The following is an 11370-nucleotide window of genomic DNA, read 5'->3' as shown; positions in this document are numbered from 1 at the left end:
GCCTAATTTATTTTCCAGTCTACTTCTGAATCTTCCCCTCCTAAGCAAAATATGTTTTAGTATGTTTTAACTTTTTTCCTTATTGTTGCATAACAAATTAACATAACACTACCAGCTTACAACAGCAGATATTTATTATATTACTTTTATTATTTTATTTTATTTTATTTTATTTTATTTTATTTTATTTTTGCAGTGGAGCCCACGGTCAGAAGTCTGGACACAGTTTAGCTAGTCCTCAGGTTAGGGTCTCACAAGAATGCAATCAAGGTGCCAGTTAGACCCGAATTTGCATCTGGAGTCTTCACTGGGGAAGCATTTACTTCCAAACTCACTCAGGTTTTTGGCAGAATTCATTTTCTTGCAGCCATTGGAATAAAATCCCAGGCTTCTTACTGGCTGTCAGCTGAAGACTGCACTCAGCCTGTGGAGTCCTCCTACAGTTCTGAGAAACTGCTGACAATTCCTGGAGGCTGCCTGCAATTCCTTACTATATGGGTTTTCCCAACATGAGTACTTACTCATTGAGCAAGCAAGGAGAATGTCTAGATCAAGACTGATTCACAAATCAATCAATATGATACATCACATTAACAAAAGAAAGGATAAGAACCATATGATCATTTCAATAGATGCAGAAAAAACATTTGACAAAGTACATCTGTTCATGATAAAAACCCTCAACAAAGTAGGTTTAGAGAGCACATACCTCAACATCATAAAGGCCATATATGAAAAACCCACAGCTAATATCATCCTCAATGGGGAAAAACTGAGAGCTTTCCCCCTATAGTCAGGAATAAGACAAGGACGTACATCCGCACCATTTTACTTAACACAGTATTGGAAGTCCTAGCCTCAGAAATCAGACAACAAAAAGAAAAAAAAAAAGCATCCAAATCATCAAGGAAGTAGTCAAACTTTCACTATTTGCAGATGACATGATATTCTCTATAGGAAACCTGAAAGATTCCACCAAAAAAACCTGCTAGAACTGATACACAAATTCAGTAATGTTGTAGTTTACAAAATCAATGTACAGAAATCTGTTGCATTTCTATACACCAATAATGAAATAGCAGAAAGAGAAATCAAGGAATCAATCCCATTTACATTTGCACCAAAAACCATAAGATACCTCAGGATTAAACCTAACCAAAGAGGTGAAAGACCTATACCCTGAAAACTACAAAACACTAATGATAGAAATTGAAGATAACACAAAGAAATGGAAAGGCATTTCATGCGAATGGATTGGAAGAACAAATATTGTTAAAATGTCTATACTACCCAAAGCAATCTACACATTTAATCCATCCTTATCAAAATACCAACAGCATTTTTCACAGAGATAGAACAAACAATCCTAAACTTGTATGGAACCACAAAAGACCCCAAATAGCCAAAGCAACCTTGAAAAAGCAAAGCAAAGCTGGAAGCATCACAATTGCAGACTTTGAGTTATATTACAAAACTATAGTGATCAAACAGTATGGAACTGGCACAAAAATAGACACACAGATCAATGGAACAGAACAGAAAACCCAGAAATGAACCCATAGCTAATATGGTCAATTCATCTTTGATGAAGGAGGAAAGATTATCCAATGCAAAAAAGACAGTCTCTTCAACAGATGGTATTGGGAAAACTGGACAGCAACATACAAAGAATGAAACTGGATCACTTTCTTACACCATACACAAGAATAAATTCAAAATGGAAGAAAGACCTAAATGTGAGACCTGAAACCATAAAAATCCTAGAGGAGAACACAGGCAGTAACCTCTTTGACTTCAGCCACAGCAACTTCTTTTTAGATATGTCTCCTGAGGCAAGGGAAACAAAAGCAAAAATAAATTATTGGGATTTCATCAAAATAAAAAGCTCCTGCACAGCAAAGGAAACAATCAACAAAACTAAAAGGTAACCTATAGAATGGGAGAAGATACTTGCAAATGACATATCTGATAAAGGGTTAGTATCCAAAATATATAATGAATGTATAAAACTCAACACCAAGAAAACCAAATAATCCAATTAAAAATGGGCAGAAGACATGAATAGACATTTTTCCAAAGAATTTATCCAGATGGCCAACAGACACATAAAAAGATACTCAACATCGCTGATTACCAGGGAAATACAAGCCAAAACTACAATGAGACATCACCTCACACCTGTCAGAATGGCTAAAATTAACAACACAAGAAACAACAGGTGCTGGTGAGTATGTGGAAAAAGGGAAACCCTCATGCACTGGGAATGCAAACCACTCTGGAAAAAAGTATAGAGATTCCTCAAAAAGTTAAATATAAAACTACCCTATGATTTAGCAATTGCATTACTAGGTATTTACCCAAAGAATACAAAAATACTAATTCAAAGGGAACACGCACCCTGATGTTTATAGCAGCATTATCTACAATAGCCAATTTATGGAAATAGCCCATGTATCTGTCAACTGGTGAATGGATAAAGAGGTTGTATATATATATATATATATATATATATATATATATATACATCTAGTATCTAGTAAGATGTGTATGTATATATATATATATCTACATCTAGTATCTAGTAAGATGTGTATATATATATATATATATATATATATATATATATATATATACATCTAGTATCTAGTAAGATCACATGCCAACATTATATAGATATATAATGGAATATTACTCAGCCATAAAGAAGAATGAAATCTTGCCATTTGCAATCATGTGGATGGAACCAGAGAGTATTATGCAAAACAAAATAAGTCAGCCAGAGAAAGACAAATATCATATGATTTCACTAATATGTGGAATTTAAGAAATAAAACAAACAAGCAAAGGGGAAAAAGAGAGAGAGGGGAAAACCAAGAAACAGACTCTTAACTAGATAGAACAAACTGATGGTTACTAGAGGGGAGGTGGGTGGGGGGATCGGTTAAATAGGTGATAAAATGTATCTGAAACTAATATTACACTATACTTAACTGGAATTTAAATAAAAACTTGAAAAATTTTTTAAAAATTCGAAAAATTATGTAATGAATTAACAACAACAACAAAAAAGACTGATAGAAAGACAGAATCTTATATAACACAATGTAATCATAAAGTGACATTCACCTTTTCTATATTCCATGGGTTAGATTCTATTGTTTACATTGCAGATCAAGCCCATACTTGGGTGGGGAAGATAATACACAAGGTATGAATACCAAAGGTGAAAAGCATGAGTGGGATATGGTAGGCATCCGAGAACATGTCTGCTATAATATGGTTCTATAAATAGAAAGCAATTCTTGAAATGAATCCTCCTGCTCTTTCAAAATGCTTAAGTAGTGGTATTAAAACTACTTTCATTTGATAGCAATAGTAGTTGTTATTGATACATACGTAAGTAATTTTAATGGAACTGTATTCTAAATAATGTTTTACAGCATTTTATTTCATTCAACTGTGTATTATGCATGTATTTCCATATCAAAGATTATAAATACACATTATGACTTACAGTGGCTACAAAGTGTTCTCTTCTATGAATGTATATAATGTATTTAAACATTTCCCTATTGATGGGCAGTGTTTCTTATTTTCTCACTCCTAGCTGCACTGATGAACATTTTATATATTTCTTTGCAAAACTGTTAAATTATTTCATTATGTAACATTTCTTGATATAAATCTAGTCATCTAAAACCATGCACATTTAAATTTTGATATTGACTGCCCTTCAGAAATTTGCATTTACATTCTCACCTACAGAGTATGAGAGTATCCATAACCTGAATTCAAACTAGGTAAACTATTAAAACATCTAAGCCTTTAATGCACAAACCAAAGTGCACACACACAAATCTCAGAATTACTTTAAAAGTAGATATTCTCATTTTTTTCAATGGAGTACTCAAAATCAATGAAACCCAAAGTTCTTCGAGACTTTTGAGCTATTTCCAATGTGCTCTTCATTATACTTGTAAGAATAACATGATGTAAAACTTTTACCATTAAAGGCTTCTGGCCTTTGACTGAATTATTCATTAATATATATGCATGTATTTGACACTGTTAGCATTATTACTGTCTCCTTATTTCAAGATAAAGAAAATCAAATAGCCAGTGAAAACCCCTCAGTGAATGTAATTTTCTGTGTATGAACCTTTAATGACATGTAAACATAAATTATTTAATACTAAAGCATAATATTCTCCTGAATTACAGTAATAAACACTTAAAAATTTTAAATGTTGAAGAAAATTTTTATGTTTGAGCTGATTGTTTTGATGATTTACTGAATTTGCACTTTTGCATATTAAGTATGGTTCCAAAGTTCACATAGCCAAACTGTGTTTGAACACTTGCTACTTTTAAAAAACTTCCTTTGGCACTTACGATATAAATATGGATAAAATACAATACATGGGGAGTCAGATACTAAATATCATTTTTAATTATATGTCACATACTCTATTAGAAGTAATAGAAAAATAGGCAATGATTCTTTTTTACAAAGGGCAATATTCCAAATGGTACTTGAGGAGGATGGCTCCTGGCTAAATGCCTATGTATGATTTTCAGGCCAAATCATGGACTATGACAAAGACTTTACCTGGCAGGCCTCACGGGGGAAAGCTGCGCTACCAACATCCAACCTGGTGCAAAGCCAATGCATTGCAGTCTCTGAAGGGAGTCAAGGTCTCCATTATCTTCATTCCCAATGTGTACATTTCCAATGTGAAGGCATGACATGGGACATTTCAGTATCTGACTTCTGTTCAATTATTCACTCCTTGGAAATACTTCTACTATCATAGGTGTTCTAAATATGCTCACATATAGCTCTACACTACAGTCATAAAATAGCTTGCAGTTCCCTAACCATACATTCCTTTTCATATATATATATATATATATATATATATATATATATATACACATCTACATATATATATATATATAGAGAGAGAGTTTTGAATGATGTTCATTCTTCCTGAAATGCTCTCCCTCTCCTGTTTCCTCATTCTTCAAGATTCAGCTCACTTAATACTTTCTTTGTAATAATTCTGGTTATTTTCTCTTATAGGTTCTCAGATTACCTAATAAACTTCAGTTATTGAACACATGACCCTATTTTCAATATTATTCTTAATTATTTCCTTTTCTCTGACCAGAAAGAAACTTTCCCTTTTAATCTGTGCTTCTCCAATACACAATATGACTCCTGACATAAAGTTTTTGCTCAATATATGTTGACTTAAAAAAATATATAACGAATATACAGTAAGACCACATGCCAATTTCATTTCTTCAGTTACAATATTCTTTCCTTTTATAAACAGTCATCATGCTTGACTTCATCATTTTTTCTGTGATTATTTCTCCCTTCTTTGATCTATTCTTCTGATGCTCAGCAGTACTGAAAAAATAGTTTCATATCATTTAACAATTATTTATAATTTCTTGCTCCACCAGCAACTATATCACATGCATTAATTTCTTGTCCCATATCATAATGTCTTTTAACTATGTAACTATTCAGCTATGTACTCCATTGTACCTGCTTTCTTTGGTTAGTAATAGCCCCTGGTTGCTTCTAAGATAAAATCCAAATTCTATAGCCTAATACAAAAGACTCACTCAATCTACCATCTGAAAATTATGTAACCTATAACATGCATAACAGATGATAGAATTAAAACACAACCTTAGTTGTATCTTTTGATGTCCCTTTAACAATTATTCAGGGATCGACTGTACCTTATATCTGGATGAAGATACTCTCAGTTTCTATGACTGTTAACTCTTCTTTTTAAGATTTTATTTATTTATTTGAGAGAGAGAATGAGACAGAGAGAGAGAGCATGAGATGGGGGAGGATCAGAGGGAGAAGCAGACTCCCCGCTGAGCAGGGAGCCCGATGCGGGACTCGATCCCGGGACTCCAGGATCATGACCTGAGCCGAAGGCAGTCGCTTAACCAACTGAGCCACCCAGGCGCCCATTAACTTTTCATTAAAGACATAATTCTGGTTTTATTAAATGAAAACTACTGTTTGGTTTCATAAAATGCATTATACAAAGTGTTAGCAAAATTCCAACTTTTTTCTTAACAACAAATATTCTCTCCTTTCCTATTTTTTCTTAAAAAAATTTTTTTATTCAATTTATTTAAACTTAAAAAAAATTGTTCACCTATTTCCCCATAGCCCCATCAAGCCCCCATCTCTGGCACTCACCAAAATCTGTTCCCTATATCTATGACCTTAGTTTTTGTTTTATGTTTTGTGTGTGTGTGTGTGTGTGTGTGTGTGTGTGTGTGTGTGTGTTTAACATTCTGTATATAAGAAAGATCATATGGTATTTGTCCTTCTCTGTATGATTTATTTCACTTAGCATAATGCCCTCAAAATGTATACATAGTGTCACAAATAGCAAGATTCCATCCTTTTTATGGCTGAATAATATTCCACATATAAAAAATATAAATAAATATCCCATATATATTCCATATTTATATCAATTATCTCATATATATATCACAATTTTTTTTATCCATTTAGCCACTGATGAACACTTAGGTTGTTTCCACATCTTAGCTCTTATAACTAATGCTGCAACAAATATATATGTATTCAGATATCTTTTCAAGTTAATGTTTCTATTTTCTTTGGATTAATACCCAGAAGTGAAATTGCCACATCATATCATATAATATCATACCATTTTAATTTTTTGAGAAACTTGATATTGTCTTCCATAGTGGCTGTACCAATTTACATTCCCACTGACAGTGCACAAATATTTGAGTTCTCTTTCCTTTTTTTCTTGGTGAGTCTAGCTAAAGGTTTGTCAATTAACTAGGTTAAAGCTGAAGCCTGCAGATAGAAAGGGGCATGTTTGGGGCTTCTCTCTCTCTCTGTTCCTTTCCCTTTCCTCTCTCATCCCTGAGCCAGGTTACTAAGGCTTTAGAACTCCAGGACTAGCTCATGGGGAAAGAGAAGGGGAAAGAGGCAGTAACCATTTGATATGAACTGGTTTTTTACTTCATTTGCCTTGCAGACAATCAAGCTATTCCCTTTTCTCTGGTGAGGTCCTTTCATAAAACTAAGAAGCTTCCCTGATAACTTCACTCTCCTCCAGTTCTCCTTACCACCAAGATTCCAAAGGATGCATTTCTATTCCTGCAGATATCTTGCAACTTCATCATTAGCCCCCAAGTGTACAAGTCTAGCTTCTTTTTGGACCTCTTCCCATTTCAATTGGACAAAACACAAAATAAACTCATGCTGTCTTTCTTTCATTTTTCTTCCTGAATCTCATCTTAACTACAAAAATATATACATATCCTTTGCTCTAACACAATCTGGGAATGAACATAGATCTGAATACATTCATTTTTATACCTTCACTGAACAGTTCAGTCAGCCAGACTGCCTTCTCTAGATTTCCTGGAGTAGAGTCATTTTCCTGACAACTAAGATACTCTGATATAAGGGAACAATTTAAACATTCAAAGTAGCCCCCACTAAATTCTCCAACAACGTTTGAAGTGATGTATGGAAACATAATGGGATGTTTATAATGAATGACTATTTTTTATTCCTCAAATACCTAAGGAGAAATTAATCAAAGAATATTCTTGCCCCTTGCCCAAACCCTATCCTTGTACGGGGAAAAATCTCATCTACAAAATATACTAATTCACAATGATTTTTTTTTTTTTTTTAGTTCCTGAAGATATATGATACCTAGATACATGAATTAATAAAGTGATAGATCTTTTTAATGCATGAAAATTGCAATGTCAACCAGATTACTAGACTTTTAGGCCAAGGGCTTCTAACTATAGCACCTTAATATCCCTAATTTCCTACACGGAAGAATTAAAGTGTTACTGAAAATGACAGATGCTTAGAAGTTCATATTGATATATTTAGATTAGTAGATTGATGAATTTGTAAATAATTAGTAAATAGTTCTTGACTGCATTCCACAATCTATGCACGTTAGGTAAAGCAGTTTATTCAGTGTCTGTGGTGAGTTTAGACACCTTCTTTTTGAATGCTGGAACATGCATTATATTTCTTTATATCCTCCAAAAATCTGTGAGTTTATAACTTTTCTGCATTTTTGCTACAATCTTTTTTAAATAAAAAGTCAGGATTTAGCCAAATTTTAAGATATCCTGGAAAGATACATTTTGTTGAAAAGTTCTTAGTAAACATGTAATAATTTCTATTGTCCATCAAATTTTGTGATGGACAAAATGGTGGTATTTGAAAATTAATGTTGAATTTCCCCAGTAGGCCACTGAGGAAGAGCAGATATTAGAGAGGTTTGAAAGACAGAATAAACTGATATGGACATTTACTGAGGATACAAATCCATTTTGAGGTGAACTCTGGTTTATAGTTATACACGTATAACTCTGAAACAGTCCCAAAGAACCCTATATCATTCTATTTTATTCTTAAAAAACTCACCAACCTACTACATTGCATTCAGAGTGGTTTTTTTTAATAGAAGTGATTTAATTTCCTCTCTTATATTAAATGTTGATCCATTCAAAATATTCTTAAAAAAGAAAGAGAGAGTTACTGGGTCTTAGTTGCTTGGGTTTTCTATGACTTGCTCCTCCATAAATAGCAGGTTTTATAAAAATCACCCAGGTGTTTACTTCAAAAAATCCTTTCAAAAAATGGAAGATGTTAAACTGACAAGATATATTTTACAATGTGTAAATTCACTTACTACATATAATTCATGAAGGCATACCAATACCCCATATTGCATTGTTGCTTTTGACAGTTATCACTGAAATTAAGGTCAGTCATGTTCAAAGACCATTGCGGACTCCGGTACAATCAAAGAAGATGATTCTTTCACAAGCACATCTTAAGAAATAACTTAAATGCAAACTTACTTGTAATACATTACATATGTGGGCTAATTCGAATGAATGAAGCATCTTCTGAACTTTCTAATATCATTGCTATGTTTGGTAAATTAGTTAATGAGTTGTCTTTTATGTTTCTTGCTGTGCCAACCGATACAAAGATATCAATCTAGAAAAAACAATTCTTTATTAAATATGAAATCAGATACTTGCTTAATGAAGCCTTATCTTTTATTTGATGACTCATACTAAATATGTGATATGTCCAATCTGGTTCATTTGATAGATGTACAGAGTTAAATTTAACTTTGTTCTTACATTAGCAGTAAGACTTTGCTGGCTAGACAGTTCTGCTTTTTTAATTATTTAGTTACTCAGTAGCAAGGCTGCCTCCACAAAGCCAACTGTTCACGTGTACTAACAAATGAAACACCATAATCTTAACAAGATTATCATAATAAAGAGTCATCAGAGAAATTAGAATTATCTTCTTTAATTACGAGATTATAACCCCATTAACTCCTTTGCATGAAAAGTGGGAATTAGGGAATAAGGAAGGAGAATCCATAGTTGGCAATTAAAACTCCAGAGCAAATTAAAGGGAGGGTGGAGAAAAACATCCTACATGGATTTAGATATTTCAGGTAATTTATTTAGTAGCATATGTTTGTTGTAGATTGCAAAGTCTAAACTATAACCACAGGAAGTGTACTATTTTGGTTTTGAATTTTGTTTTTTCAGATTGCCTAAACAAGCAGCACCGAAAGCTACAAACTTAAAAGAAGGCCCTTATTTAAATATGCCTAGAGCTGTGAATTAATTATGGCCTAAATAAGTTATTAGAACAATATTGTCACTGATGCATTATTTATGGATAGTTGTTGAAAAGTTTGTAATCACAAAAGTACTGAAGTGACATTTCCAAAGACATTAACATGAAAATGAGGAGAATTTGAAGAGAAAAAATTATTCAATGTGCAACCTCTTACTAAGATAGTTTTCAATAATGTATACAGGAACTACATTTTTTTACTTCTAATATACACATGTAATATTCATAGGCCTGCTCTAAAGCTTTTTCAAATTAAGTTTGCAAGTTTAAATGAAAAAATAGACACCCAGTGACAGTAAAATTTATATGATAACAAAATTATATCTAGGCATTGTTACCACATGCACAATAAATACACTAAGAACAAAATATCCTTCAAAGTTGTTATAGACCATGCAAGTTTTAAAATAAATACTTATCCACTTTCTTACTGTGATATTAATATTTTATATTTTAGATACTCCAATATAATTATATTAAATTGTAGGTGATCTGTACCTTTTGAAGATTAAATAAAACAGAAAAACAAGTGAATGCATTGTATTCAGTGAAGCATGTTATTAAATTTCAGCATAGCAGCAATTTTCGTTGTTTATATTGTAAAAAAGGATAACATTATGCTATTGTGTAAAAAGATCTTACTGAAATTAGCTTCTGACAAAAGATTGTACAGAAATAACCCTGGAAACAATTCAGAAAAAAGCAGTAGCTACAGCTATAGTTATTGAAAGATACGGCATACCAGAAGTAGGATGAGTTCCCAAGACATTTATTATGTATTCAATTTCAAATCTTAAATGGTGAAGCTAGAAGCTTTTCATGATGCATTATGTATACTGTGTATATTAAGAAATAAAATCCAATCAGAGTTCTGCAGGGTCATGCATAACTCAAGCAGCTATGAAGAAAAACTGTAGTTTTTGTTAACATACATGGTAGTATTGTTTACTTTGAAATTTCATGTGCTTTCCCCTAATATCAGGGAATGGGCATACTAAAATCAAGAAATCATCAGTGTTTTATTTCTATTTCATAATTTCATAATTTTGCACTTCATTAGTTGATTACAGAAAGATCCATAAAGGACAAGGTATGATTTTAAGTTATTTGATTCCATAGCTTTTGGAAATATCCCTAGGGAACTGGGAAGATTTCTTTCTTTCTCGATTTATTTTAAGGTATGTTTCTTAGGTTGTTCTTATCATGTGATAGTTTTGTTTCAAAACAAAACAAAAATTTGTTTCAAATTGGCTAAGGGAAATTCAACTATATTCAATCACCCTTTGTGCCTACTCAATATTCAGAAGCAAAGTGAATTACTCCATTGCCATATCGGGTAGTTCTTGATTCAACTAAGTCAGTATGTCATTGAATTCTTGTAACCAATCATTGGTTCAGTGATTAGTTTTGGTCAAGCAGGTGTGAAGCCAGCTGTGGTGGTACACACCTCGGAAACATTTCCTTACTGTTAAGGTGAAGGAGGTGTTTGTACTGGCAGATACGATTTGAAGCAAAGTGAGTGCACTAAGGTGAGAGCAAAAGAATGGAAAGACCTTGTGTCCTTGAGGGCATCATTCTTGCCAGTGATCCTTGCCTGAAACTTCTTGTAATATAAGCAATCTATTTATTATTTTTAAAAAGAT

The sequence above is a fragment of the Halichoerus grypus genome, chromosome 4 (genome assembly GCF_964656455.1).
Source record: "Halichoerus grypus chromosome 4, mHalGry1.hap1.1, whole genome shotgun sequence".
NCBI lineage: Eukaryota > Metazoa > Chordata > Mammalia > Carnivora > Phocidae > Halichoerus > Halichoerus grypus.
Note: the sequence above shows the minus strand (reverse complement) of the source record.